The sequence below is a fragment of the Argiope bruennichi genome, chromosome 3, assembly GCF_947563725.1.
Source record: "Argiope bruennichi chromosome 3, qqArgBrue1.1, whole genome shotgun sequence".
Taxonomy (NCBI): Eukaryota; Metazoa; Arthropoda; class Arachnida; order Araneae; family Araneidae; genus Argiope; species Argiope bruennichi.
In genome coordinates this window covers 122,556,760-122,580,236 of record NC_079153.1, presented here as the reverse complement: position 1 = coordinate 122,580,236, position 23,477 = coordinate 122,556,760, and the positions used below count along the sequence as shown (strand labels likewise).

Genomic DNA, 23,477 nt, shown 5'->3' with positions numbered 1-23,477 from the left:
CTAACATATGTAGTTTACGAGATATAACGAAAATCATCTGCGAATGCGCATTAGTGGGGCCTTTATGGGGGGGGGAGGTTCTTATAAAGCCCCGTAGGATTACTATTGTGAAAATCCCATGTCTTTAACATATGTAGTTTACGCGATATAACGAAAATCATCTGCCAATGCTCAGTAGTGGAGCCTTTATGGGGGGAGTTTCTATAGCCACGTAGGATTACCATGGTGAAAACCCCATGTCTCTAACATCAGGTCAACGTTTTAGAAACGCACCTGCCTTCAAAGAAGCATACATAATAATAATACAATGCTGGTAAAAGCAAGTGAAGCAGATGAAAATGAAAATTGCCATTTATACTTTATTCATTGCCTACGCGATTTCGAGCTTCAATTATTCGTGGCCTTCAATTATTCAAAACCCCATATCAAAAATATCATGTTCTCACATGATAATAAAATAAAAATTATCAGATAAATTTCTGAAAGAGTAAAAAAAAAAAAAAAAAACAAGTGAAAAAGAAACGAATAAAGTTTCAGAAAGAGTAAAATAAACGAAACAGTTTGATGACTCAACGTTTTAGCGGAATAAAATGAAAAAAAAATCGCGTAATAGGAAATGAAAAAGATTGGAATAATTCGCCACAAATATGCTTATTTGCTTATACCCCTAAATCCCTTGCTTGTACCCAAATCTTATAACCCCTATTGTAGCTAGTCCTGGAATTGAGATAGTTCTTGTTAGCGCCCATAGATAACTGAAGACTGCTAGCGCCATCTACGGGCACTAACTGGAATCTGACCTGATCCTCCAATGCTTCCTCCGGTTAACGCTACCTAGATGTCTGTGGGGGATTCAAAAATAGAAGAGAAGATATCATAACTGAGCGACTTTTAACTCGGATGATTATAACTCCAACTCTGTTGAATAGATTTGGACTATACAATTACTCACACTGCCAAGTTTGTAATCTTGAAAATAACATTGAACATATCATCTTGTTTTGTTCCAAATACGCAAATCATAAGTCAAATCTTGACGCAAAACTTAATATTGAATTTCATCCTTGTTCTTCCTTCAAGACGTTTATTCAAAAACCTTTTCTAATAAGAAGTATCTCCGGATTCTTCTCCAATCTCTGAAGTTTTTTAACATTTATTGAATGAACTCATTTGGAATTAGGGGATAACGGCTTCTGTTGACAAAAATCCCATTCTCGTCCCATTTCTATCAATTAATCTGTGGGGGATAACATCAGCGTCTCGCAAAGAATTACAATTCGGAAAGATCTAGATATTCTGACACCACAACAACATGTTTTACATCATGATGATTCAACGTCTGTAAATATGCTGGTGAAGAAAATGAGAAATGATCACGGTAATCCTCTATTAGTTTATAAACTTGGTAATATTTTGTCAGACTTCCCCTCTGTGAAGGAAAAAGATTTCCTCTTAGGAATGACGTATGATGCATAAGAGAAACTCTGCGAACTGCATAGAAACAGTTGTATCATGATGGATTTCACGCATGGAACAATTCAATATGCATTTGAACTGTTAGCAATAATGATTTATGATGAAAATCCTGAAGGTTTACCAATAGCCACTACATGTTCATTATATATGCCAAAAATATATATATAAAAATATTACTGCAGTATCAGAAACAATAAAGGAAAAAGAAATTGAGACAATGAAAATAATCTTGTAATATTCAAAAATGACCCAAGAGAAAAGCTGGAAACTGAAAAATCTGTTATAATATCTCATTTACAAAATGAATGTAGTAAGGATTTCTAAAGTAAGTAAAACAAAATAGTGTATCAGCTGAAAGAAGTATTGGTTAAAGCAGAAAATTGAAATTCCATGTATTCTTTGCTAGATGTTGAAGAAAAGATAGACATTCTTAATGCATGTTTCGATTTTTCTGTTGTCTAAACTAATGCTGCATATTTACAAAATGCATTACCTGAAACATCCAAATTGCCAGCAAACAAAAAATATCACCAAGCAAGAGAAATTCACCATAAAAATGAAAAGTACAAAACCAAACTAATTTTAATAGAATGAATTTATTCCTTGCTGAAATTTATCAGAGAAATGTGTCATGACTATCATTTATAGTTCCATTCATTCATTATTAAAATAAATTTCTCTATTGCAACAATATATTGCATGAGTATGTACAGAAGATTTAATGCATTGAATAATTCATATTTCAACAACAGTGTAAATGTAAAAATAGATATCAATAATAGGTAATGATTCAAAGAATATTTATTCAATTTTTAATTATTTTCTATTAAAAATTCTTGCATGATTATTTAAGAAAAATTAACAAATTGTTTGTGTACTAGCAATTATATAAAAAAAATTAAGTATAATTTAGTTTCAATTACTGAAATGATGAGTGAAATTTTTTGAAAGAACTTTTCTGAAATTTTGAGTGAAAGAATTTTTTTTCCAAATTAATGCATATTTATTTTAATTTGGATTTCAGTTAAATATAGAATTACCTAAAAAAATTATGTGCAAGTAATATAATAAATGAGTTTCTTTTATAGTTATTTCTATGGATTAGATAATGCTACCAAAGATATTTGCATAAATACTACAGATGATTTACAACTCTGTGCATTATTTGGTTAGATATTTCATACTATATTTTGGTTCCTGCATTATAGTTATACTAAATAATTTTGTGAATCTGTAGAACTTCAGCTTTTAAGAATTAACTTAACAGTTAATGGATATTTTATACTTTTTTTTTAGTTTAATAATAATATCATTCTATAAAATATCTATTGCAATCAACTTTTTTATTATTATTATGACTACTGAATATGGCTTAAGAAATTGATCCTTTTTGAACTTAATTTACACACAGATTTCAATTTTTCAGGACACATTTTTTTTTATCTGAATAGCAATTCAGTTTCTTAATTATGTATTGTATCTAATTATTAAATTTTTTTATCGTTTTAGCTTTATTAGAAATAGAGCATTTGTTATTTGACCTGAAGAAGTAGAATAAACTTATATAATACAATATATTAAAAGAATACAATGAAAATAGTTATTACAATTTTTTAATAAGTTTCTATACAAAAATATTTTCTTTTCTATGAAAAAAAAATATGAAGAAGAGATGAATTCTTGTTAGTTTATCATCTTAAGTTATTTAAAAGTTATAGGTTTATAATTTATGAGAATTTAACATGCATTTATTTAAAACTACAAAGTATAAGAGTAATATAATGACCAAATAAAAATCAGCATGTATGAAATGGATATTGATTGGTTTTATTTTCATATTATGGAATTTAAATATCAATATTGTATTACCTGCTCATTCACAATGTAATTTATACATTTAAGTGTAGAATAATACATTTAGAATATACATTTTTAAAATTTTTATATGAGCTGTTTATGAAATGCATTACAAAAACAAATTTGTAATCTGCAAAAGAACATTTACAAACATAAAAAAATAGCAATTTAAAAATAGACATTATTAAAAGAAAAATTTTAATTGATTTTTCTCACTCTCTATATAATAAAACTGTTTTCTAAATGCTCTCGTTCAAACGTTCCTACCTGTGAAAAGTAAGGTTGGTCTATCCTATAGGGATAATTATTGTGATTGAAGTGCTTGTGGGGAATAACAGCCTTTGTCACTATATCCCATACTGTTTACATGTTTATGGACTCCAGGATAATATATGGAAAGAAACGGCAAATAAAATCGCAAAAGGTGTCTCTGAATCTTCAGAAAAAATTATATGCATCACACCAGAATATATTATAATTTTATTAAAGGAAAAACAACAAATATCTATTAACTGTTTACACAAAATCATGATTAAAATAGAAAGAAAAATAAGGGGTTACTTATTATATTCTTACATTAGTTATTAAAAATCAAAAAACCTTTTTATTTTTGAAAATAATGTCATTATTTGATATATTATGGATACACTTAAATGTCTAAGAAATAATATCTTGCATGTCTAAGAAATAAGATTATTTTAATTAGTGATCCTTTTTTTTTTAAATTTAAGTACTTTTGGTTACATTAGCTTGTATGAAGAAAACAATTTCTTGTTCATTTTTAATAATAACAAAAACACACCCTAAAATATTATTAATACTTTTTCTAATATGTCATAAAGTGAATTGAATGCTTAATTCTCAATTTAGGTTTTAAAAAAATGAAACAAGAATTTTATATCCTACAGTCTATTATTTAGTCTACAATGTCTATTATTTAATAAAGCATCATAGTTCATTCTTTATTCATTAAGATTTTAATTAAAATTGAATCTTGTATACAATTTTAAAGTTCCTTTCTTTCTGCTATAATACCTGATTTCTGTTGTAAATTTAGTAGTATGTATTCTATTTTAGTGAATGTTTCATATCGTAATCAAAATTATTGTTTAAATATTACAATGAAGCAATTTATTTTATGATCAAATTATATAACTTTAAAGCCATGTTATTTTAATAGGCTGAAACCTGTTCTTTATAATGTATAGTTGAATCTTCCTAATAGAATTAAGTCGTGATATTATATTGCCACTAAAAATTTCAATTTGGATGTATCTTCTAATTACATATTGTCTTTTGGTTATTTTATTTTTTATTCCTCTATATTATATTTATTATGTAAACTACATAGATAATAAATATAATCTCTTTTTCATTAGCCTTTAACAGTAGAAGGAAATTGCTTGATTTAATATTTGATCAAACAATGAAAATTGTTTGAATTTTATTGCAATAGTGAAAAGTATTGTTCATAATTATACAAAAAATAGTTTGAAAATTTTTAAAATTCAGAAAAAAAAAACAGCAAATGAATTGATATAATTGAAAAAGGAAATGTTTTAAACTTTAAAATTTCATAAGCATTTTTTATTGAATAATATTTTCGAAATTTATTACATAGAAACATCAAAATTCTGTTTAAGTTTTAGCTCAATAAAGTTTAAAAAAATTGCTCTGTGGTATACCTTTTTGTTCTTGAAAGTATATATATATATTTTTTTGAAAATTGGTGATTTTAGGAATGACAACTACATTCTACGATCAGCATTACCACAACTACATTCTAGCCGATTCTATGATCCACTGAATATCAATTACATAATACACAACCTTCTTTTTTATTACTAGAGATTAATTATTATTTTTTCTATTCATAATAGGATATATATGATGGAGATACTCATGAACACAGAAATGAAGGTTCAAAATAGTGATGTTCTTATCCAGATGAATTTGAAGACTGTCAAAAATAATTTATTTGAAGATGCCATCAAAGTGTTACTATGTTCATTTTAGGTAATTTAAAAAAAAATCTATAAATATTTTCACCATTAAAAAAGCATTTTATAAAATTGGAAATACATATATCCCATATCACAATTTTATGTTATGCTGTTTAAATGATTTTATCATTTTTATTTGCTTATTTTTATAAACAGAGGCTATGTGTTTTAAGTTCAATTTTTTTCGCATGATTGATATTGCATTTTTATTGCTAAAATTAAATTAATTGCAACCTTCTTTTTTATTACTAGAGATTAATTAATTAATTATTATTTTTTCTATTCATAATAGGGTATATATGATGGAGATACTCATGAACGCAGAAATGAAGTTTCAAAATAGTGATATTCTTATCCAGAGGAATTTGAAGACTGTCAAAAATAATTTATTTGAAGATGCCATCAGAGTGTTACTATGTCCATTTTAGGTAATTTTTTTAAAATCTATAATTATTTTCACCATTAAAAAAGCATTTTTTAATTGGAAATACATATCTCCTATATCACAATTTTATGTTATGCTGTTTAAATGATTTTTATCATTTTTATTTGCTTATTTTTATAAACAGGGGCTATGTGTTTTAAGTTCAGTTTTTTTCACATAATTGATATTGCATTTTTATTGCTAAAATTAATAAATTAATTACAATTTTTTTATTTTAAAATAAATTATACAATAAAAAACATTATTTTGTAGAATTTTTTATAATGTTTATATTATGAAATTTGAATACTATGCTAGTACTTGCATGTGTTAAAATGTTGAATTCATTCTGTCATTGTTTTAAGAATATGTGAAAGTATGCAATCCTTAAAAAAAATGATACACATGAGTACATTACTTTGATTGAGAGTTAAATGTTTCTATATCTGTTGCTTGATGTCTTCGTTATGAATGTTGTGTTCTTTAATATAAATTTATTGATTTTGTTATTGAAATAATTGTTTTTGTATGTAAACTTATTCAATTTGTTGTTCTTTGTTACGTATGAGCGTGTAAACTCTGGATATTTTCTTGAAATCTCTAAATGTACATCTACAAAACATGAGTTTTAATTATTTGTTAAATGCATTTAAAGATAGTTTGAATATAATTAAAATGAATTGAAAAGATAATTATCAACTACATCTGGAAATTATTTCTTCATTATCACTGTTTAATTTGAAAGAGAATTAATCAGTTATCTATTTAATCAGTATTTTAAAGATCTAGATTTAAATGAAAAATTGTGCTTGAATCAGCAAGTGAAATAAATAAGTAATTATTATTTATTTGTACTTTTCTAACTTATGATAGACAGTATTGCACTAATTCTAAAAAATAATATGAAATGAGTTAAAGAATATCTTTAATAAGTACAATAATGATTTTATTTATTTAAAATCTTGTGAAGGAAACGTTTTGTTTGTTATTTTGTACAAATTGGATTTGTTTAAAATGTGTACTAATATATTATACAAATGCCTTGGAATTAAAATTTTTAAGATATACAATATTTACTTTAAGAAGAATATATGTTTACATTCATTGTGACTATAATGAACATTTTATAGTTTGATAAATGTTGCTCTTATCATAGATTTTTTCATATTTTCTTCTGATTGTGTTCATATTTGCATGGCTAAGCATGTACCATGTCAATATCTTCCCCTTAGTCTGGCTCAACTTCAATTGATTGTATGATGCAAGAAAAATCAATGAATTTCAACTGATTAAATTAATTAAACTAATTAAATTAATTAATTTCTACAGAATAGACCTCTTTGAATATTGTTTTGATGCTCATTTGATATATAAAATAAATATTGATAATTTAAAAAAAATATCCTTATGGATTTTACTGTGTTCTGAAAATATTTATGTCTTATGATCTAATGATTGGCAGCTTAAATCATTTATTACCCCCCCCCCTGAAAACTAAATAGGTTGCAAGCAATATGAGCTACTTCTGAAAACATAACCTTTTCTTTATAAGTTTATGATCAGTGATAACTGAAATTGATAATATTAGGAAATCTTCTCTCTATATATAATTTTTTCCAGATAAATATGGCTGCAAGTACAGCTTAAAAAAAAGTTGATATATTTCAATGAATTAAGTTTTAAGCATCAGGATTTTATTTTCTATTTAATTAACTACTATATTTAAAATATAAGTTGTTTCATTTCTGTATCATTTATTTTTTTTCATTTGATTTTTCTTTAATCATTAGATATTTACAAATACATTTTAAGTTAATCATCAATCATTATGCCCTCATAGCTTCCTACACAAAGTTTATTAATGTTGCACAATGTTTGAGTTGTCTTTTATAATGTCTTTGTATGTTTTGTATCTTTTAGTTAGGTTTATGTATAAATGCTTTTATTTTCATTAAAAGCAAAATATATTAACATTTTTCAAATGAAAATATATTTAAAATAACTATGAAATGTAATCTATTAAATACTTTTAGAAACTGACATCATTTTTAGAGTAGAAATTGCATAGGTGGGAAAAACAGGCAGAAACTGGTAGATGTTCTAAATCATTTTTCAACTTTCAGTATATAAAATCTAATATTTGCTTATATTCACCACATATCTACACTCATATAAGATTTGTTTAAAAGTCTCATAAATGATGCTAAATAATTTATTTATTTATTTTCTTATTTGTGTATCTCTGTGCATAATTTTGAGCCAATTTCATATTATCAATTTCTATTTAAGTGTTCTGTCGATATTTTTATTTGTATTATATATTTACATGTTGTTGCTCTGTATACAGTCTTTCATGTAGAAAAGATGATGCAGATCTTCAGATTAAAATAATTAAATAAATAGACAATTTCCATTGCAAAAATTCACAGATTATATTCAATCATACAAATTACATTTAAAAAAAATCACAGAGCCAGTGAAGCAAAATATAACATGGCATATTCTACTTTCCAAACAAATATTTATGAAAAAGAAAATAACCTTTAAAGCAGGAAGCTTTTTTAAAAAAAAGCAGTTACCAAAAACAATTGCTGGAAAAGTCAAAATAATTTATATCCTTTATATTTAAAAAAAAAGTTTTTTTTTTCTGTTATATAGTATAAAATATGATTTTTTATATCTGCTGAATTAATGTGAACATATTATTACTTACTTTTCTGAATTTTCTTGGATAGGGAGCAGATGGATTTACAGCAAAGATGAACATTAAGTTTGTAGCATGCTGAAGAGACAATCATTGCAGCAATGGAGAAAAATGTAAGACTTCTTATTATAATACTGGTTGTGTGAAAGCTTAGATCAATTTTCAAAAGTTTTTTAAGACAGGTCAGAATACATAAATGCTATAAAATTTCAGAGTAAAATTCTTTGTTAAATGTCTGGCTTTGAACTACAAATTCATTGAACCATGTTGAAGACATAAACTGTCAGTAATTATCTCATCATTTTTGGTTATTGCTGATTTATCCAGCTTATTGTAGAATTTCACTTGATACAAATTTTGTTTTTGCATTGTTTTACTTTTCTATTCATGATGTAATTATTGGTTATGAAACACATATCAATCTTAAACTCTTCTATAGAATTTTTTTATACTGAAATGTTTTGCAAGACCTCATTCAAATAGCATGTAAGTAGCTCATATAACTATACTGTGCTGTTTTGCTTCTCTTCAGATATAAGATGGGTTTCTTTTTTACACATATAAAACTAAACATGTAATTAGATAAATGTTTTTAAATTTATGATTAATCTTTAAATGCTTGGAGGAAGAAAAAAAAAGTTCAAATTATTTAATTTCAAACCATTTGATAGAGTATCTGTGAGATTTTTGAGTGTTATAGAACACAAGAAATACTAATTTAATTTGTTCTAAATTGCTAAAGATTTTTTTTTCTTTCTGATTGTATAAATGAAAAAAATAATAGGCAAAATATTTATGAAAGACTGTTGCAAAGTATCCTGATATGTATTGCTTTTCTTATTTAAAAAAATTATATAATTTTGCATTGCTTGGAAATAACAACATAGTTTTTAATTTTGAGATATGAAATAAAAAGTATATTTCAAAATTAATTAAATTGCTGTATATTACTCATATTTTATCATGCTATCTATGACTGTTTTTAGCCATTAATTATTTATATGATATGAGAAGGACCAACACAGTAGCAAATATACTGGCAAAGTTTTTTGACTTAATTTATTCGTTCTTAGTTATAAATTTTAAATATTCATCATTAATTGCAAAATTTTTGTATACTATATATTTTATACCAACTGTGTTTGGAGTCCTGCTAGGGTGGTTAAGTGCATGATGCTAAGTATTGGTTTTTATTCAGGTTGATGTAAAATTGTTTGTAATGCAAAAGAATTTAATAATTTTATTTAAAAATTTAGCGTCTGAGAAATTATTTCTAATAAATATATTGCAACTGCAATTAGTATGTTTATTACCAAGTTATTTGTTCACAGTTACTGTTACCATTCATTTTCCATGCTCAATTATTTGTATATGGTAGTTTTACATATTTCTTTACATTAGCTACATCTTTTTACTGTCCTAAGTTTTGTTATGATTTTTATCTCTATGCAAATTCAGTTATATATCATGATCAAAATTATATCTTTGCCTCTGCTGAAACTTCTGTGATTTTAAGGGTATCCATATATTGCTGAAGAATTTTCAATTTAAGAACTTTGATGGATTGATTGATTCAATCTTACTGCTTTATCTGATTTCAAACGTATTACTTTCATTTATTATGCATACCAATTAATTAGATTCTTTAGCCCAGTTATTACAAATTTTCAAAATCAGAATACTGATAATTATAATTAATCTATTTAATTTGTTTCTGTGTTTTCCATTGTTATTCTCTGAAATGAATCCTCATAATAAATGTAGTTGTTCATCACAGTTTTTAATTTGAAGTTTTTTTGTAAATATCACTATAAATCCTCCAATTTCAAGCAGTGTTGCTCTTTCATTCTGCTTTTAATTGCTATTTGCTCTTTGATCTTTGTTGATTAAAATATTTCTTTGACATTATAGCATGCTAGATTATATAGAATAACTGAAACAGAATTTCATTATTGCTGTGACAGAAGTATTAATATATCTCTTCCTCTAAGTTTTTTTTGTTTGTTTATTTGGTCAAAAAGATCGGAGTTATCTTTCTCATTGTAATATTATGTTCCTATATTCATTTTTTTCTGGATTTTATACCCCATTGCATATATAAATTAAAGCTAATTACTTATGAAATTACAATGGAATTACCATTTGACCAATAATCATATTAATTAATATGATCTTGACATATTATCTTGAGTTCCACAAAATTACATTACATAAAGTCTAATATATTTTTTTTTTTTTTTTTTTTTTTTTTAAATATCAAGGAATTATTTCTAGGGAAAAAATCCATTTCCAGTGCTAAGTTTATTTGTGTTAAGTTTAACCTCACACAAGTATTACTTATTGTTCATCCTTTTTTTTAAGGCCATAGTATTATGATAGAGTCCACTGTTGGTTATTTGAATGTTTAAATGTATAAACATGACATTTACCTTAGCAGTTTTTTTTCATCCAGGATTTCATACATATCAATGGATTGATTTTTCAAACTTTCAAATATATTTTTGAAAAAATTTAAAAGTTCATTTAATGATAAATTCTGTTTATAAACAAATATTGTCTAATTATTTTAAAAATGTATCAACATTTTATGATAAGGACATTGGCAAGAAACAATATATTTATTTCTTTTGGATAAATAAGTTTTAAAATTGAATTTTATTAAGATTTTTTTATGTAATTTTAATTGTTCCTAAATTAGACAGTCACAATATGCAAATAAAGAGAAATGTAGAAAATTTATAATAAACATTATTATTATTCATTTTGATAAAATTATTATTTTTAATTCTAATCTGTGAAGAGAAAAGAAAGATATTTGGTTTATAAAAAAATCTTAAATATAAAACAGATGATATACATTTAAGTATTATGAATATTTAGAACATAAAAAATTTTAGGATGCATTAATATTATGAATATACTATTTATTATTGAAAAATGCCCACTAATTTTAAGGAAATTGCTCATAAACATGTAATTGTGTTATTAATGTTTGATTGATAATTTAACTCTTTTTATTCTTATTGAAAATGCACAAAAAGAAAATATATGTGTTGTTAAGTCATTTATTTCTATAATTCATTTCCATAAGTCATTACTATAATTCTTTTTTTTAAGTTTGAAATGCTGACCACCAAAAGAATCCAGGCAAATGATTTCAGATTTGAGTCATGCTGCACTGTTTCCTTAGCAGACAAAATTATTCTAAAACCTAGTGATGGTGTGTGGAAAAAAGTATATTAATTCATCAAAACATTGATTATATTTTTAATTCAATTGTATTATAGTTTAATAAAAACTGTTGTTAATTTTACTATTAATGTTTTGTTCTCTGAGAATATGAAAATAATGGCACATTATATATTTATATAAGCTTAAATTATTTCTATTTTACAATTTAGCTCTTTTTTTTTTGGTTTTTCAATTTTGAAAATTCTGAATATTGTTAAAAGTCATGATAAAATTAATAATTGTTTTGAAATTACATTTCTGCTTGTGTGATATTATTTGCAAAACCTCATAAAATTTCTCTTTTTTAATAATATTTTTTGATTACACATTTGGACACCTAAATAAAACCCTAAGAAAATACATTTATTTTTAGTCATTTTACTTTAAGTAGTTATTACTTATTGGTTTATTTTTATGCATTTTCACATTTTTAAAATTATAACTGTGTGATATTGATTTTCATATTAATTTCATTAAATTCATTATCCATTTTGTGTGCAAGAAATTGTTTTTTGGAATGTTGTTGGAACTGAAACTGTGCAAATAATATGATGCAATTGTGATTTACATTAAAATTTCAACTGCTTGTTATTTCAGTGCTTGCTATTAATTAATTTCAAATACCATACAATTTTTTTCAATGAAAGAGTTATCCTTAGTAAAGAGAGTCTGGGATTTTTTCAAAACTTTAGGTACTGATTTTCAAATCCAATTCTGATTTGAACTTTTGACATTGATTTGAAACATTTCAAACATAACTAATTACATATAACAGTATTATTCTTTACAAAAAATGTAACATTCTTGATTTTATTCTCAAAAATCATATCTATAAATGTAAAGGCTTTAAAAAAAGTCTTTTATTTAGACATATTTTATAGTGATATCTTTATACCATGAAAATATGAACAAAATGAAAATGTAAATGGAAATATAATAATAAAATGGTTAAATTTTAGAACTTTGATCTTATCTGACAAACTGGAGACCATACAACAGAGAAAAAAAAGACAATTTCAAAAATTTTGATAGTCATTTACTTGATGTACAATGGTCCTCTTCATACTTCAAAAATTTAGGAAAATTTTGAAGATAGATATTATAACTATGACACAAAAAGGGTGCTAACTAATTGGAGGAAAAATACTTTTCTAATGATAAATATGCAATAACTGAAAGATATTATAAAGAAAGGCCTAAAATAATGCTCTTAAATTATTTCTCTTTAAATGTGTTCATTTTCTCTTCTCTGTCAGTAATTTTAGAGGTTTCAAGAATATATTGTTTTCGAGTTGCTTACCATCACTAAATTTATTCAGTAACTGTTAGATGGTAATGACAGGCATTTTATTTAAGATTGATAGAACTTTCACTGTTCTAGTTTTCTTCAGTTGAGCATTATTTTACTGTACAAAGATAATAGGCACAGACTTAGTATATATAACATAAAAATATTTTTTTTTTTAACATTTTATAAGTAGAAAAAACTGTAAACTTGTAACTTTTAATTCAGCTAATTTGATACATTCATTTTGTTTAATATATGTATGCTTGCATTATTATGTGGGAAGAAAGTGCTGTTTTTTCATAAATGCTTTTCTTTGTTTTTTTTATTTTTTCCATTTATTGATATCTGATTGGCTTTGAATTTCTTTCCAAAGTATATTGAAATGAGTATAGGCTATCATCAATTTCATAATTATACACTTCTGTTCTTTTTGTTTTTTATTTTATTTAGTTTTTTCTTTTATTTGAAAAAATAAAAATAAAAAAAATATGGAATTTCTTTTGTAATTTATAGAAATTCCTTTGGATGCCATGCTATTTACAAATGAATTTTTTTTTATAGCAATTCATACAAAGTTCTGAAACTATGATCAAGCTTTTTCTTTCATCATATGTTAGAGTAAAAACATGGAATACACATTCGGAACTTTCAATTTCAGTAGCAAATTTTATTAGTTCAGCTGATGTGCAACTTATAATAACAGAATATTGTTGTGAATTGCCTGATACTTTTAAAGAACCTTAGGTAAGACATTAATTCCATAAATCATCATTGCATCTTAGATAAGATATCCTAAATTGTATGCTGTATCTAAAATGTTCCCTTATTGTTTAAATTGGCAAAACATTACATTAGTTACTTTTGAATAATGACTTTGCACTGCAGAATGTCACTGTCTGTGTACTTGAAATTTATTAGCAAATCTAAATCCACCAATTTGCTCCGCTATTTGAAAACACCATGAAAATTACAAGCTTTCAACCTGATTTTCGTTTTCTGGGAAAAGGACAGCAAATATGTATGTGATAATATGTTGAGGTTGATAAACTATTGTTTAGAGCAAATTATTATAGCCTGGAATCCTTATGTTTGTGGAAAATCCACATTTTCATACATTACAGAACTTTAATTTGACCAAAGCGCTTCCACAAACACTATTGAATTTCAGAGTAAAATTCTCTGTTAAATATCTGGCTTTGAACTATAATTTCATTGAATCATGTTGCAGACATAAAACTTAATAATTATCTCATCATTTTTTTTTTTTGTTGCTGATTCATCCAACTTAATGTAGAATTTCACCTGATACAAATTTTAGTTTTGCATTGCTTTACTTTTCTATTCAGGATGTTATTATTGGTTATGAAACACATATAAATCTTAAATTCTTCTATAGAAATTTTTTATATGCAGGTGTTTTACAAGATCTGATTCAAACAGCATGCGAATAGCTCATATAACTATACTGTGCTGTTTTGCTTCTCTTCAGGTATAAAATGTGTTTCTTTTTTACACATATCAAACTAAACATGTAATTAAATAAAGGTTTTTAAATTTATGATTAATCTTTATATGCTTGGTGAAAGGAAAAAAAAATGTTCAAATTATTTTATTTCAAACCATTTGATAGGGTATCTGTGAGATTTTTGAGTGTTATAGAACGCAAGAAATACTAATTTAATTTGTTCTAAATTGCTAAAGTTTTTTTTCTTTGTGATTGTATAAATGAAAAAAATAATGGGAAAAGATTTATGAATGACTGTTGCAAAGTATTCTGATATGTATTGCTTCGCTGATTTGAAAAATAATGTAATTTTGCATTGCTTGGAAATAACAACTTAATTGTTAATTTTGAGATAAAAGATATTTGAAAATTTATTAAATTGCTGTATGCTACTCATATTTTATCATGATATCTATGACTAATTTTAGGCATTAATTATTTATATGATATGTGTAGGACCAACACAGTAGCAAATATGCCTGCAAAGTTTTTTGACTCAGTTTATTCATTCTTAGTTATAAATTTTAAATATTCACCATTAGTTGCAAAATTTTTGTATACTATGTGTTTCATACTAACTGTGTTTAGAGTCTTGCTGGGGTGGTTAAATGTATGATGCCAAGTATTGGGTTGTATTCAGGTTGATGCAAAAATGTTTGTAATGCTTCTGAGCAAAAAAATGTAACAATTTAATTAAAAAAATTAGCTCCTGAGAAGTTATTTCTAATATAGATATTGCAACTGCACTTAGTATGCTTATTACCAAGTTATTTTGTCACAGTTACTCACCATTCATTTTCCATGCTCAATTATTTGTATATGGTAGTTTTACATATTTCTTTTCATTAGCTACATCTTTTCACTGTCCTAACTTTTGTTCCGATATTTATCTTTAAGCAAATTCAGTTATATATCATGATCAAATTTATATCTTTATAATTTTTGAAATTTCTGTGATTTTAAGAGTTTCCATAGATTGTTGAAGAATTTTAAATTTTAGAACTTTGATGGAGTGATTGATTCAATCTCACGGCCTTATCTGATTTCAAACTTACTGCATTCATTAATTATGCAAACCAATTAATTAGATCTTCAGCACAGCTGTTGCAATTTTTTAAAAATCAGCATCAATGAAAAAAAAACACCAATTTTTTAACACTTTATAAGCAGAATAAACTGTAAACTTGTAAGTGTTGATTCAGCTAATTTGATATATTCATTTTGTTTGATATATGTATGATTGCATTATTATGAGGGAAGAGAGTGCTGTTTTTTTGGACATATCTTTCTTTGTTCTTTACCTTTTCCATTTATTGATATCTGATTGGTTTTGGATTTCTTTCCGAAGTAGATTGAAATGAGTATGGGCTATCATCAATTTGATAATTATACACTTCTGTTCTTTTTGTTTTTTGTTTCATTTAGTTTTTTTCTTTCATTTGAAAAAAAAACAAAAAACAAGTGGAATTGTTTTTGTAATTTATAGAAATTTCTTTGGGTGCCGTGCTATTTAGAAATGAGTGATTTCTTTTTTATAGCATTCATACAAAGTTCTGAAATTATATTCAAGCTTTTCCTTTCATCATATGTTAGAGAAAAAGCATGGAATACACATTCAGAATTTTCAATTTCAGTAGTTCATTTTTCATCTAAACATGTTCAATAAATCTTTGATTTAATCGACCTCTAATCAACAAACTTTGGATGTAGTTGATAAAAATTGTCTAATATTCTTGAGCATTTTTTAAATCTCTTCTTTAAGATTTTTTAAACCCTTCTAATATAGTTGCAATTTTTTTTAATTACTTATATGGTGTGCTTTAAGTATTTTATACAGTATCTCTATAAATATAATACTCATTTTTAAATATTATTTGTAATGCAAGGTCAATTGACTTCTACTTTAACAGATATCTATTTCCTCTGTTTTGATCCCTAGATTCAGGCATACAATATAATGAACAGTAAATTATTATGTTTATTTACATTTACATTACATTATTTACATTTACATTGCTAAATGTTTTATTTACATTATTTCATAGTGATTTTATTTTTTGTTCAGTATTACTGGTAAGTGAGAAGAGAAAATAAAGAAATAAATTTGCTTACCACAAAATGTATCTGAAGTTGTGGGTAATAGTAATATGAACATTTAGAACTGGGGTGTATAAGATACTTTTCCATTTCTGACTATATAGGAAATGAGCTTAAAAAAAAATGCAATGTCATCAGGAACATTTATGGATTAAATGGGAAAATGGTATATAGTGATGGACATTTTCAACATGGTTTAATTTGTATTGTGGTTTAGAATTTAACCAAAATGCTTGGCTAAGATTCATTTGTTCATAAGACCGGTGGATAGAGGGAATTGTACTTATTATTATGTTTTTTAATTAATATCATTGACTTGCCATGTTCTTCAAAGAAAATCTTAGAAAAATTGTTCGTCAGATTGTATGGGATGCAGATAATCATTCAGAGACTTGCATATCATGTTATATATCATTTGGTGTAAAATAGCAAGTGATCCTTTACCAAAAAATGATTCTATATTCCATTACTTCATATTTTGATTTTAATTTAATTATCGATTTTGCAGTTGTCATAGACTTGCTATATATTTTCTTAATATAAAAGCAATAAAAATAAGTTGTAAATGAAGAATGATTGAAAGTGAATTCATAAGCAATATATTTTCATAATATAAAAACAATAAAAATATGTTGTAAATGAAGAATGATTGAAACTGAATTCATAATATTTGTGCTTTATGCCATTCTTATGGGCAATGTGCTTTTCCTTTCATTCTACTGTGAAGATTTCATAATTATCAAATATTTTATTCACTGCTGTTTTGGCAATGTTTACATATGAAGAATTTTTTCCAGCTAAGACAAAAGAAAACAATATAAACTTGATTGGAGAAGTTACACTGTGTTCCTTTCTGTTTAAATAGAAACTTTCACAGAGTTAACTTTGTAATCTATATAAATAAGTGTAAAGAATATAGAAAAAGGAATTTTGAACTGTAATGAATTATGTTAAATTAATTTATTGAAAAGCTCTAATAACATTATTAAGAAAATTTTATACATCAAATGAAAAAGACATTTATTATAGTATAAAATTAATTACTTAATTAATTTAAAATAATAAAAAAATTAAGCTTAATGATGTACCTAATTGCACAGAGTAGGTCCAAATAAAGTGAAATAATTATGCAATAGCTTACTCTAATATTCTTACATCATTGTAAATAAAGTGCCATTAACAATATCTATAAGCTTAATTTTTTCGTTTCTGAAGCCTTGGGAGGCAACTTGCTCAGATAAACTTTTTTGAATATTTGTATGAATATATTAATTTGCGGTATATACATCTGTTGTTAGTATGAATTTACCATTTATTAACTTCTTTTTAATAAGATTTACTAACTTTCAAAATGTTGTCAACTTAGGAATTAGAAAATCTGAATTGTCTTTATCATCAGTTTATTATAGGTAAATAATGTTAATACATTTCACTATATAACGAATTTTCAAAATCCAATATCAGCAAATCTGAGCAACATATTTTTGGAAATTCATACATATAGAATGTTATCTGAATTAAACAAATTCTCTGAAACAGAGATATACAATATTTGTTTACTTTAAAAAATATGAGGAAATCAAAGTGTTTGACAAATTAATTTGTCTATAATTGGCTACGCTAAAAATAATTTTCTTCAGTTTTTCTCATATTTGAAAGTAAAAAATATTCAATCTGCTTACCAAAATAAAAATAAATAGTACTGAATGTTTAATATTTACTGGATAAATAAAATGAAATGAGTTAACTATTTGTTAGGTGTAATATATTTGAAAGATAACAAAAACTACACAGTGGAATTTATTTTTTAAACTCATATTATTATGGGAACTAAATTTTTATTTAAAATATTTTGTTATTCAGAAAAACATGGGTATTTATCATCCAAAATATGTATGCTCTTTTTGGTAGTAAAAAATCATGGTTTCATTTGGATGGGCTGTAAATATTTCTCTTTACCTATAATTAGGTAGACTAATTCTTTTTCCCCCATAACTTTTATGGTGATAATTTCATTTTTTTTTTTTTTTTTACTAAAAAAAAATGAGAAAATTTTGGGTTTTTTTTTTCCTTTGAGGCGAAAACCTCTGAAAGTTGAAAGCTTACTTTCCTTTTTTACTTCAGTTATTATATCTAATCTGTATTTAAAATGTTTCATCGAATTTTCACTTTCTCCAAAAAGTGATTTCATTTGCGAAGTGACTTTTTGTAATTATTTGAATAGAGGGCATTTCGTAACAATTTTTTCAGAGCTTATATTATGAACTGTTCGATTGATGGGATGTCTGTTTTTTCATATAAGTCAAGAAATAGTTTCCTAGCCTGCTAATGTTTTTGCCCAAATACGAACTTAAAGAAGTAGATTCGGCAATAAACTTTAATTTTTTCTACAAAATTGCATAAGACATTGTTGCATTTGTAATAGCTCTTAATTAGGTTGAAAAAAACTCAGGAAAAAAAAAAATATGCCCTTCATACAGAATTGCTTATTAATTTGCAGTCAATTGCTGAAGAAAATAGATAATGATTCATTATGCAGACCAGCCGCCTTTGGCGACCAAAATTAATGATTGCTAAAAATTACGTTTAAATTTTTTCTGTAACTTGCAATCTTCATCAGCAAAATTTATTTATATTTCAAATTTGACAGATATGCAGATAATACTATTTTATAAACCTGACACCTCTGTCTCCAATAAACTATGCATTGCTCTATTTTCAGTCAGTATTCTTATATTTACAATTATATCTTCGGGTGTCACTTTAAAAATGGGAATGAGAAGTTTCAGGCATAGTGGTTGGTTCTACTCGCCCTGGTGGTTACAGAAAAGACGCGGGATTAGTTATCTCCTTCTGATGACGGAATGTATCTTATACGGAAGGAGTTCTACCATGACTAGTGATGGCTCTTAGGATTCAATCACAGTTCGTACAAAATATACATGTGAGACCAATGTTTTGCCGTTGTACGTCAAGTTGTTTGGTATAGAGCTTCAACACAACACACACTCATATTCGTCGGTATTATTCGCGAGATTAGACTTTTCAGGCTGCTATTTGGTTCTCTGTGTATATGGATTATATTTCATTTCAATTAAATAGTTTAAACATAATTTAATGTCCATGAATTCGCCAAATTATCTAAAATTAATGCCGTCTTATTATAATTGTATTATTTCTGTTTATTGTGTACTTATTATAATTGTATTATTTCTGTTTATTGTGTACATGAACCTTTCTAATGGAGGATTTCAGGTTCGAGACCCCATTTTTTCAGGGTTTTATTCCTGCCAGAATCCAGAAACATTAAACTAATCTGTGGCATCGCACGACTAGCTCCATTCTCACATGTTTGTTTCACTTCCTTTACTTTTTAAGCAATAAATAAGTAAAAGTATATAAATAAGTATGATATTGTTGATAGCGCTAGAAGATTTAATTTTGTTATTGGGCATTCATGAAGAATATCAAGAATTTTACTGTTCAGTTTGACAAAAAAAGCATGTAGGATGACATTAATGTTCGTTTTGAAATGTGAATTATTGCTTGATAATAAGTAAGATAAAACTAGACAATTTCATTATTATTCAATTCATATTTTTAGAATTAGTTAAATGGTAAAGAAAGGTTTCGAAACTTACTTTTGAAATGCATTGATAGTAGAAGAAATTCAAAATTTTAAATTAAAAAAAGCATTTGATAAAGTAGGATTATTTTTATTATTATCATTTTCGAAATAAAATGGAAATAGAAATTGCAGTAACGGTTCTTCTATTTAAAAAAAAGCAATAATGCAAAATTTATTTTTTAATTAAACTGGTTCTTTAAATTGTATTCACTATATTTAAACTGTGTTATTTTTATATTCTATATTAGATGCTAAATTTTCCTCATTTAAATATCATTTCTGCCCTTTAAAAAAATATTTATTGTGATTGCATGAGCTAGAAATGATGAAGTGGAAACACCAAACTGAAAACTTACTCCAAAATATATTTATTTTCAAATTTGAAAAATAATAATCATTACTTGATGAGATTGAAAGAATGTCAACTTCTGATTTTCTCTATTATTAAGTATTTTACTCCATATTTGATACAGACATACAAATGCTGATTTGGTATTTATTTTTATCATTAAGTTACTGTGAGTTAATTAGCGACTTTGGACTCGGCAATTTGAAGTGCTACTTTGAGAATAAACTGTAAAGTGGATCATGTTGATATATATATATATATATATATATATATATATATATATATATATATATATATATATATATATATATATATATATATATATATATATATATATATTAGTTTTGATTTGATAAAGGGCTATGAGTTTATGAGTTTTCAAAAATGAATTGCAATCATAGGCAGTGATTAAAAAATGTTCAAAATCTTGACAAAAATGTTGACATTCATGATCACTCCTCCCACGCCAACAGTGTGGTGGCACTCCAAAATTGATCAACAGTGAGAAAACCCCTCAGAATTAGAGTGATGTGAAGTAGAAGGTTGGATACCAAATCCTTTCAAATACCCAGCACTCCATTTCTATCCTACTGTATGAATTGGCCGTTTGGTGAATGAAATTGCGTTCGAGAAGAGGTAGGACTTCTGGTTATCTTAGCAAAATATCCACCATAGAGGTTGGAGTAAGGCTGGTGTGGAGTGCTCGTGAATGCTTAATCTAAAGCCTTCTGCACTCATCAGTTGTTGTCAGAAAAGTCATTCGTAGCTTTTCATGAAGATAAATCCCACCCTACCTAAGTATTCGGGCTCATTATATGATTAGCATGAATCCTAACAAATTAGATATAGAGGATTGTGGAGGAACCAACTCCATGAATTCAAAACAATATATCAGCCGAACTCCAGTTCCTACAACATCAATCGGTTTCAATCACCTGCCACCGTCCTTAAAGTGGACTCATTCTGGACCGTTTACCTGGACCCAAAATATTCAGCATATTTAAAGAATAGGTTGAAAATAAAAAGCATAATTTCATAAGGTGAGAGCAATTGCCATAACAAATATCGAAGGCCACTTAATTCCCCATCTGCCATCAACCTCCAATTTTTCTCTATTGCATCTAATAATATGAATAAATTCTGGCTTTGAATCTTATAATAATATCCGGCTCATTTAAAGAAACATAAAATATTGGTAATGATAAAATAATGAGAGGCTTCAAAGACATTTGAACAACAATCTTATTTAGAAATCATTGGAAGATTTTCTGTGTGGAAGTTAATGATAGTAAATGCCAGAAAAACGATATTAAGTAAATAGCTGTAAGTACAGTGATAGCAGTTTGGGATTGTACACGTACTTCTGACGTCGCAAAAGTATTGGAGAAGTCATTTGTGATAGTTTGGCTTAGTATTTTTTCCTTGGGTGAGATTAAAAAAAATTGGAAAAGTAATTACAGCTTTCAATACTTGAGGAACAGATGAATAGCATGCATATTTCTTTAAATAATTTGTAGTCTATAAAATTTCTAACTACTGATTAGATTCTTTTCAAATTTTGATTGCAAATGCTATGAATCTACAAAAGGTTTTATGGAATATTAATTAATAGTTAGTTTTTTTTATGAAGTAAAATTTGTTCGCGTGTATGGAAAACGCTATTTTTTACCTGATAATATTTACAAGCTGGCATATTGTTTGTAAATTGCACCCTATGAGATATCTGATTTGAAGTCCTTCAAAATGTTCTACGGGCAGATTGTTGAACCTAGAGAGTTATCAAATTTGGCAGGTAAATGCTTCTTAAATAGTAGTTGCTCATCAGGAAAGGATTTAATATTTTATTTCTACATTTTTAACTAAACATTAATCTTCAATTAAAAATGTAGAAAAAAATTAATTGTCTTTTAAATTTTTTTAAAAAATAACTTTGAAACAAATTATCGCATAAAATCCATTTTACATCACTTTAAAATTTAAAAAAAAAAAGATTTATCAACATTATCACATTTCTATACATTCTGTAATTTAGTTACAAATTTAAATTGAGGCATGTCGTATTGATATTTAAGGTATCCAAACAAGGTATATTACTTTTTTAGAAAAACATCGTGTAGACATACTTTAATTATATTTCTGAGTTTAATACCATTCAAAATTAGTAATAGGATGTCAATATTTGAAATAAATATTAAAACTTTTTGAAATGCATTTTATAGCATAAATTTAAGCAAATTCTTCAAAAACTTCAAACTGACTACACCAAAAAATATTACTCTCATACGAACAAAACCTATACCAAAATAAACTGCATAGTTTTCTCTAGGTAATAAACTACAATCGTATGATTATAATAATAAATAAAAATTTTAGAGCCAGTCGAAGATTTATCATGAAATTTTTAGTAAATTTATGACGTTATTATTCAAACAATAGGCTGTAAGTTAAAAAATATCCACTCAATCTATATTCTTTTAGTTCATTCTCTAGAAAATAGTATAAATACAAAGTCTACCAAATTTCATAGTAATATGATTATTATATTTTGAGTTATTAGATTTGAAGTGTGCAAAAAATAAGTAAAAATCCATTTTGAGAAAAATGCATTTAAAGTATACAGTAACATATTTTAATAATAAATTAATAAATTATATGTGTACATACTTAAAATTCAACATATTTATAAGTTATACCTTCTTCCTCCTCAGTTTTTAATAATTTTCCTTTTTTAATCATTTTATGTTTTTTTCTGGCAATTTTTGCATTTGGCAGTGAATGCCGCCTAGATTCATTTATTCTGTCTTTGTCGAGCTCAGTAAATGCTCTAATTGCATTTGCTCTACGATAGACTATAGTAACCTTAAGGATATTCAGTAATCATATAAAACCTTCAATAAAATGTATTACAAACATAAA

At 25.7% G+C, this 23,477-nt stretch overlaps 1 long non-coding RNA gene across 1 annotated transcript; it reads left to right on the top strand.

Annotated features, from left to right (window-relative positions):
- Positions 1–1,137: 1,137 nt before the first annotated feature.
- On the top strand, positions 1,138–11,777 carry LOC129963948 (uncharacterized). The gene is made up of 5 exons (XR_008784043.1): positions 1,138–1,801; positions 5,214–5,349; positions 5,629–5,764; positions 8,496–8,577; positions 11,582–11,777. It is a non-coding gene; the product is annotated as an uncharacterized LOC129963948 (long non-coding RNA).
- Positions 11,778–23,477: the final 11,700 nt, after the last annotated feature.